This window comes from Sorghum bicolor, chromosome 6 (assembly GCF_000003195.3).
Source record: "Sorghum bicolor cultivar BTx623 chromosome 6, Sorghum_bicolor_NCBIv3, whole genome shotgun sequence".
In the NCBI taxonomy this organism is placed as follows: Eukaryota; Viridiplantae; Streptophyta; class Magnoliopsida; order Poales; family Poaceae; genus Sorghum; species Sorghum bicolor.
Genome location: NC_012875.2, coordinates 41,887,022 through 41,896,431, shown reverse-complemented (window position 1 = coordinate 41,896,431; position 9,410 = coordinate 41,887,022). Strand labels below are relative to the sequence as shown.

At 35.9% G+C, this 9,410-nt stretch overlaps 1 long non-coding RNA gene across 1 annotated transcript; it reads left to right on the top strand.

Annotated features, from left to right (window-relative positions):
• On the top strand, window positions 1,342–5,931 carry LOC110436262. The gene is made up of 3 exons (XR_002454073.1): window positions 1,342–4,726; window positions 4,835–5,123; window positions 5,851–5,931. It is a non-coding gene; the product is annotated as an uncharacterized LOC110436262 (long non-coding RNA).

The window sequence follows — 9,410 nt, the reverse complement described above, 5'->3', positions numbered from 1 at the left end:
ATATGCGCCAAGCCCATATTAAATCTAACAGCGTGCTAATAAAAGTGTTCTTGCTTAACTCATGTTCACTTCTTGAGATATATTGTCATACAAGCAAAACAATGCGCATTATCTAAAAGAAAGTAAAGCTCATGCTAGGTTTTTTTTTTTTTTTTTTTTTTTTTTTTTTTTTTTTGCGAGTGAAAGCAACGCTAGATTAAAGACTGTCAGAATCAGAATGCCTTGGTACGGCTGTGCCTCCATCCTGAGATGCCTTGTGGTTTACGGGACGCACCTTGCAAGTTATCCCCTTTACCTTTTCTTCTTTGAGCATGATTCCATTCCTACATTATTCTCAGCTTTAGTCTTTAATTAGCTTCCGGAATGCGGATAGAGCACTGCAGTCCCCTTCCCAGCTATTCGTTTGGCTGCCACCTTGTTTCCACCCTCCCGTTTAGTCTCTTTCTGCCGGGTTCTGTTGGATGCAAAAAAAAAAAAAACAAACAAAACAAAATAATAACTTATAATGTCTGTGGACTCCCTCAGTTTTAAATTATAAGATATTTTTGTTTTTAAGATACATTTCTTTTTACTATATATCTAGGCATAATGTATATCTAAGTCTATATCAAAAGTATGTTCCTAAAAACGCCAAAATATCTTATATTTTAGAGTAGATAGCCTGGTGATTATAAGAGCCTTGATAGCATCGTAGGTTCCGGGTGATTTCAGAGTGAATATGATATTGCCATGGTCAGTAACTCAGTATACTTTCTAAAAGTATCTTTTGTCTGCCACATTTGCACATTTTTAAGTATTCACAATTTGTCTTTTTAAGTATCCTCAGATGAAGCACAATTAAATATTCAATGCCTCAAGTGCACTAAAATATCAAAAGGGGAACAGAATTATCATAAAATTGTCATGACAATATTACGTATTCCATCGTGACAATATCATTTAAGACTATAAACTGGAATATCCCTGCCGGTGCAGTTACCAATAGGGAAATAGAAAAATACCAACAGGAAAACTAAAAATCAATTTTCTTGACAGTTAATAACCATCAAACAAATTCGTCACCCTCAATAGTGGTATAAAGGCTTGGAATTTCAACCGAAATTTTATGATTTTCATGTATTTTCACTTCTACCGATGACCTTGAGTAAATGTATATTATTTGGATTATATTTATTTGTATTTAAGAATAGTCAAAATTTCATAGTAATTACATATCTTAGAGAGAGAGAGAGAGATCTCCTTTCTCCTTTGCGTGTTGTCCTAACCAGGGAATATTGCCCCTCTGCTACTGTATATAAGAAGAGCACTGCAGTGGACAGGTGCCTTCCCCCTTCCCGGCTACCCGTTTTGCTGCCATATCAGCCCCAGTTAGTGCACAGCTCAACTATTACTTCAACTTATTTGAGCATCATTTGAATCTTTATCCTTGCAGTTGAAGTATTATCTGATTTCTGAAAATAGACAGTTATTGGACAGTTCTGATTTCTGAAACTACAAAGTTCGAAGAATTTTGGAAACTGTAACTCTGGAAAATGATAGCCCCATGGTTGCTGTATTAATCGTAGCTACACCATCAGGTTTTCTTAGTATTATTTGGACTGCTATATAAGAATTGTTCCTGTAGTCACAAAAAAAAAAAAGAACTGTTCCTGTATGCAGTAGTGTCCTTGTGTCGGTTTTCAATGATCTCACTAGAATTACTCAGATATAATGGTGGGTTTAGTTACTGAATCTTTTATGTTGTTTATTCATAGCTAGCTGGTTCAGTTTCACGAGATGGTTTCTTGTTACTTATATTATTATCTAGATGATGTCTTTATTTGCCCAATGGTTTCTTGTTACTTCTAGATCTCTCCAGCACCATTTAGAGTTGGGGAAGGTGAGCCTCTACCTTCTTGAGATCGGATACCAACTCCAGAAGATATTGTAGAAGCTTCTATATGACTATAAGTTTATATATGCTTCTATATGACTACAATCTTTATTACAACTTCTATATGACATGGTCAATAATATTTAGCTTCTATATGACATGGTTAATAATATTTAGCTTCTATATTACTATTAAATTATATGCTTCAGTTTGTTCCTATCTCAAAATATAAAACATGTCAGTTTTGGAGCTATTATTGATGGTTTTTTATCTACTGCCTTGGCCGAGAGTTTGACATGAATTAGGAATGGTTTTGGATTGTTCAAACTTGGTCATATAATGGCTTGAAGCACAGTTATTATCCTTTTGAGTAGATCTTCTGGATTAATTCATCTTGTTGTTATGAATCTTTGGTTAAAATTTTGCATTTGTTCGATCATTTGAAAAAGATTTGAATTTCTCCAAAATCTTCTTGGGCTGAAATATCAGAAAAATAGGATCTTCTTGGCCTTGGCCCAAATTTTGCATTTAGAACTTTAAAAACCAAGAGATCTACTATTGAAAATAAGGTGATCCATCTTACATAGAGTTTGGGCGTTTTTTCCTACCCTTTGCTCACTGGGCTTTCACAGAGGTTAGTAGACATGTTTTTTTTTGTGACTAGGTTAGTAGACATGTTGTGACTATGTGGTCTTAGCAAGAACTAGAACATATCACAGGGTACATAGAAAGTCTATTATTTCCGCAGCCGGAATACTTAAGTGCTTTCCAGATTGATACCCTCTAATAATATGTTTTGCTATTGGTTTGGGTTGTATACTCGCCATATGTAGTATATTTCATTTCCTTAACTCCTGCCACTTTGGTGTTGTACAAAAAAGGTATACTACTATTTTGCTAGTACCACTTTAAATTACACTAGGTTTACCATTTTTCTTGTGTAAAAAAATCATGATAAAACTACCATATATTGAATATAGAGACAGTGATGTAGTCTTTTTCTTAGAGCATGTTCAAGAGGCTTTCTGAAACCCACTTTCTAAATCATTATTTAAAGAGATATTTGAATAAAGATTACTCTCGATATCCTTCCACCCTCCATTAGCTTCTCTAATTTTTTTGGTGCACTCTAAAGATCCAACCTTACTCTATCTTTAGCTAGTGAGAAATCTAGAATAGATGATGTTAATATTTGAAGATCTAATTAGAGAAGTTATTGGAGGGTATTTTTCACTAAAATCTCTCTTCTACGGGTACAAAGAGGCTCAGTGGAGAGTGAAGAGTTGGTCTGGAATGTGGTTTAGAAATTCTATCGTGTTTTTTTGTAAATTTATGATAATGATCCACACGGAGAGTGTCTTCGAGATGCTATTACAAGTTCTAAGGTACAATTAACAAAATTATTTTGGTTTGTGTCAATATATGAATTAGTATCTACTCCTTCTGTCCTATGTAATTATAAGATATTGAAGCATTAAAAAGTTATCTCCAATTATAAGGATTCTAAGGCTGATGCTGATGCTAAAATATTGTGAGAAGAAAACATTGTTCCTTTGCTAAGAAGTACCGTTGAAGTAGTGCTGATGAGTAGGTAGGGATACAAATAGTACGAATAATTTTCGAATGTATTCGAGACCAAATTCTTTTAGATGAGTTTAAAGTTGTCCATATCCGAGTCTAGATATTCAACATTTCAATACTGTATCTATATCCGAATACTCAAATCGTATATTTATGATGTCAACATGGAATCGTATCCTATCCGGCATGGCTAACACTATCTGTATTTGAATCCGAATCCGACCAAAAATATGAAAACAAATATGATATCAATTATATCCGTCCATAACCGATCCGTTTTCCTCCATACGAGCAGGGCATAGCGAAGGAATAATATGTAACACCCTAAATTTTGCTTCTTTGAAAATAAAGCTAAAATAATTTATTTTTTATTTCTGTGCTCATGAAAATATAGTAAAATAAAATTTTCCTTAAATTAAAATTCATCATAGGGTTTAGCAACGTTGTTGTGCATACATGCTGGTACATATGTTTTATGTGATGTTTGTTTGTTGCTCCTTTGTGTGTTGAGACTAAGCAAAGTTTTTTTAAAAAAATACGTTTAGTAGATCGATCTTCCTTAACTGGTACATCTTTATATTTTTCTACAAACAAATTCCTTGTCTCTTAGCTCAAGATTTCGGTCAGGGTCTCTCAGAATTTTTTCTTTCAAACCTAAGTCACTCGTTTGAGTTTCTTGTCCATCAAGCAATCTCTACAAACTTCTCAGGTATTTTTCTAGCCTTTTCTATGAGCATAAATCTAATTTTTAGATGCCCCAAATTATCTCATCATGAGCTCCAAATACTTTATTTGGATTCCTCATGTTCTATAATGTCTCTGAGAATTTTTCCCAAATTTTTGGAGCTTTTAGAGTATTTTTCGTGGCTTAACTACTAATTCTGGACTTTTCTAGAATTATTTTATCCATGAAAATAATTAATTTCGAAAATAATAAATCCTTCATTTTACTCTAACCCAACGTCATCATTCAAAGGCCAAATGTTTTTTTACTAATGGGCTTTAATAATTAATTAGGCCTATTAGTAAAGATAAAAGTTGTAAATCAATTAGTACCATATCGCTAGTTGACGTGGAGGTGGGGAGTTTCTCTCCCTATATATATACGTACCGATCCTTTGACTAAAGTACACCAAAACTACGTAAAGAGAGTCTCTAGTTTGGAAATTCTTTTAAGGTAGTAAATAATAATATTTTTTTCTCCGCTCCAAGCTGTCATCATCTATCTTTCGCCATCATCTGTCAACGCCCTCTTCAGCTGACTAACTACTGGTGAGCACCTGCATGTCCTCATCCCTTTCTCCTATCGTCTATCATGCCCTAGGCCATGTACACTGGTATCTATTTCCTTAACGTGCCCAGCATCCTGCCGATCTACAGCTGCGAGCCTCGGACCATTGTTGACGTATTGCTCATCTGAAATCATCTATATGTTTGTCAACTGGAGCTGTCCTATATGTTTGTCAACTAGAGCTGTCGTGCTTGACGCTGCCATTGGTGACCAGCGGACTATGGCCATGAAGATCATGATTACTTCCAGACATCCTGCCGGCTGCCGTGAGACTGCTGATGGAGGGCCAGTTCGTTCGTAATCAGCCATGTTCAAGCAAAGCAAGTAGCGATCACGTATCAGACTAGCCCGAGAAACCGTCTAATATGACCAAACACAGTACGTATCTACATCTCTCGTGAAGTCTCCGGTTCTCCTTTTTAGTAAAATCCCACAAAATTTCAATAGCTTTAACCCTTCATCGTACGTACGTTTTAGTTATGCAAGTTTATTTTTGTTTGATTAATATCATATTGACGTGTTTAGCGGGCGACGGTTTTCATGCTACGAGTTTTTAATTTGTGTTTACAATTAAATATTAATTAGATTAATGTGCATGAAATTAGTTGCTAAATAAAAAAACAATATAGGACAATATCGAGCTTTTATGTTTAACTGTAAATTTGGATATTAGTAACATAAATATGTTTTTAAATTAAATCTGGTTAGTTTAAACTTGTTCCACGTACAAAAATTGAAATTAGATGTTGTCACTTGTTTACTTTAACTTGATAAATGAACCACACATTAATAATTATAAATAAAACATGATTAACTTCCACTTTTAAAGTTTAAATATAATTTATCTAATCTGAATTAGTAAATTTCCTATGATTTTATTTAAATAAAATAAATTAAGCCTGTTGTTCTTTCTTTTATATAATATAAATCTCTTAATGGCTGTTTATTTATAACAATAGTTTTGCTATCAGCTTTTCTTGCGATCCCGTGACAGCAAAACTAGTTTTTTTTAGTACATTGTTTTCTCTTGTGTGGTGTGCTGTTCTTAGTTGTTTCTATTTGCTGCTTGTATGGCTGCCTATTGCGTGGCGCCTGCTATGAGTAGACGAGGATCGTTTGTGGGCGCCGAAGATCAGAAGATGATGACTGAAAGCTGATGGTGTGAGAATTGAGCAAGTGTTTAAGGCAAGTATAGCATTTGGATTTTATTTCTATGACAATGATCGTATGACTAGATTAATGTTAAGTAATAAATGATAAAAATGACTTTTTAGCCACTTGATGATTTATCTGTATGTGATCACCCGGGATAACAGTGTAACCATGAGGGCTGTAATGGCTCTGGCTTTAGCTCAATATGAAGACCTTTTCTAGCTTGTTAGAGGTTACCCAAAAGAGCGCTAGAGGGGCTGAACCGACACGGGTATAGTGCGAGCCCCTGTCCCTATGTGTATAGGCTGCGCGTCATTGTGCCATTCGGAAGGGGGTATCTATATCTGCTCGCGAAGGAAACCTTGCGGCCCTAACATGTTAGACGAACTTTTGAAAGGCTTCATAGTGATCTCTGCCGACCTCTCTAGGAAGGGGGTTAAGAGACTAGCTACCTCGGGCGAATGGGTAAATCATGACTCATGGGTAAAGATGTACAACCTCTGCAGAGTGTTAAAACTAGTATACTAGCCGAGCTCACGGTCAGAAACGACCTTGGGGACATCTACATTAAGGGTGATGATTCTTGTGTGTTAATATGCTCATTATTTATTGTTTAATGCTCTACATTATTTATGTCACATTGATCATGAGATTGTGGGATCTATACAATCTAGTTGCTATACTTGTGGAGTTCGACATGGACTTACTCTTGTTATTTCCCCCATACTTCAGGAGGAGTTTAGGTTTGTGATCAACCAGTCAGTTGGATCCTGTAGAGAGAAGTTAATACCCGAAGTTGGAGTTGTCTATCCGCTGTTTGCTTTTAAAGGTTATCTCTTTTATACTAAGTACGTTATATTTATGCATTGTCTTTTGATATTACCCCTTATTTGTAGCTATATGTGAGATTTGACTACTAAGACTCACATATGGTGCATATCTGATTTTGTCCTTAATATCGGGTATTACATAATATTTTCCTCTCACAATATTTCATCATATGTACATATCATTAGTGTCTATAATGGATCTAACTCCATGCTTAAAATAGAGACAAATCCATATTGAGGGTCCTTGAACTTGTCCAACATTCTCAAATAGGTCCGACATACAAAACATAACTTTAAACTCTTATTTTTGTAAAAATATTTAGAAAAAATAATATATGTATACTTTTATGAAAGTATTTTTTAAGACAAATCTATTCATATAATTTTCACATTTGCAAACTCAACAATTTAAAATTTTTTGATAATTTATATTTCCGATGTTTGACCCAAACCATGTTCAAAATGACTTTAAATCTGATACGGAGGGAGTACATATACTTCTAAAACAAGATGTGTAGGTCCCTAAACTTACTAAATGTATCACCGTAGGTCTAAACCGATTTTGGAACGCTGGTGGAGTTCGTGCGCAGCCTCGACGCGGCCATCGACAAGCGCCCGTTCCTGCGCCGCACCCCTCGATCGTCATCACCGGGTTCAGTGGTGCCGACCTTGCCATCCTTTATGAATGAGGCTGCCGTCGTTTTGCCGGCCGCCGTGTCAAGGACCGCATGCATCCAGTGCCAAGGAGATCGATCACTCCATCAACCACTCCGTGATCTAGCCAAGTATGTACAGTACTAACGTGGACTGACGTGGTTCCTGCCGGTTCATGCCTTGCTCGGCGCCGCTGGAGTGAGGGCCTTACACTGACGCGGGCGTCACTTTGCTCCCACTAGGGGACGGCGCGCCCGATGTGTATATAGAGAGATCAAGCTAGAGTTCATAGAGTGCAAATAACTAAAACCCTCCCTCCAAATTTGAAGACAATATATAAAAATATGTTAAAGATAGCATACCAGAAGCCAACACTTTGTAAACGATTACGCCATCCATGCAATCTCTCGGTGTCAACATGAAGTGGTGATGCCATGACTTATGTTTATTTAGTAGAGGACCAAAAATTCTCGGTTAACACAACCTGTGAGTAACAAAAATATTTGCAGCGGCTTATTAGCATGAAAAGACGGCTAAAAGTGAGATAAAAATAATTAGCATTTACAAACAACATCCTTTGCACGTATAATTTTGATTGTCTTTTGGAGAATTGGTGCTGATTCTTGAAAGGGTAAAATACATGGTCGGTCTCTGAACTTGTCACGTGATGTCATTTAGATCCCAAACTAAATGCATTTAAGATCTTCAAACTTGTGTTTGTATGTCATCTAGGTCCATACTTTTTGAAATGCTTCTTTTGTGTCCCCAAACTTTGTCTCAATTAATGTGTCATCAAGGTCCCTAAATATTAGGTCCACATAGACCCGATCTACTATGCATCGTGACACTACATGCCACAAAAGTTGGATCCACACCTTATTCTTAACTAGGGTAGGAACTTAATGGCAAAGCAATCATTCACCTACCTCTTCCGCCTAAGGAGCACTCGTTTTAACCTTGGTACCACTACTACTAATGATGTTGTGGCCTTTGATACGAAGGATGCTGAAGGTATGGATTGGGGATGGTGAGTTGATGACTGTTAGAAGTGATGCTACACTAGATTTGAACACGAATAGAGAGGGAGAGCATGGGGATTGAGGTAGAAGAGAGAGGAGAGCATGTAGAAGAAGCAGTAGAGACAAACATATGGGCTAGTTAGAGTTTAATTATATCTAGATAAAATTTGAGTACGTGAAAATGCATTTTGAGAGTTCAGAGAACTTAATGACACCACGAGACAAATTTAAGGATTGAGGAGGAGGAGCTGGTTCTTGCATTGTTTGTGGCTTTGGCTAATCAGGAATGGTAGTATTTGTAAAGAAAAATATGTTTCTCTTATGTAGCGCTTGATCTATCCATGAGAAGCCGGCTTTAAAGAAACTTTTTGCTTGTGGCAACTTCACGACAGTTGACGCAGCTGGTTAAGTATATATTTTTCCTAGACACATTGGCGAACTGGTTTATGGATTGATAGCCACTAGAATACATGGTCCACCTTTTGCTTTAGCTGCTTCTATAGTTAGTCCGAGGTAGGAACTCAGGAGTACTTTTAAAGCCTTCTATCATGTAGATGTAACCAGTGTTCAAATTTTCAGTGAAGTTTTGCTGAAATTTCATGAATTTTGATAATTTTGGATTACATTAAGGCCCTAGAAAATTCTAAAATTTTGTATTACACTAAGGCCCAGTTTGGATCCTTGAAATTGAATTTATTTTAATAATAAGAATTTAGATACATATTAATTAAGCTAATATGACTGTATATGGATTATATTTGTATATTATTGTTGGCTATACGAGAGAGATACTTATATGTGTTATATTTCTACCATAGGAGAGAGGGAGTTGAAGAGCGTGTTATAGTGTTGCAAAGTAGAAACATAGAATGGTGGTATAGAATTAATTTATATCTTCCACCCTATGAATTTGAGATAGGCTTATATATGAACTTTGGAAAGTGGTGGAATGTGAAATTCCAAGCCAAATAGTCTAACTTATTAAGTATATTTTAATTCCTCCAAATTAA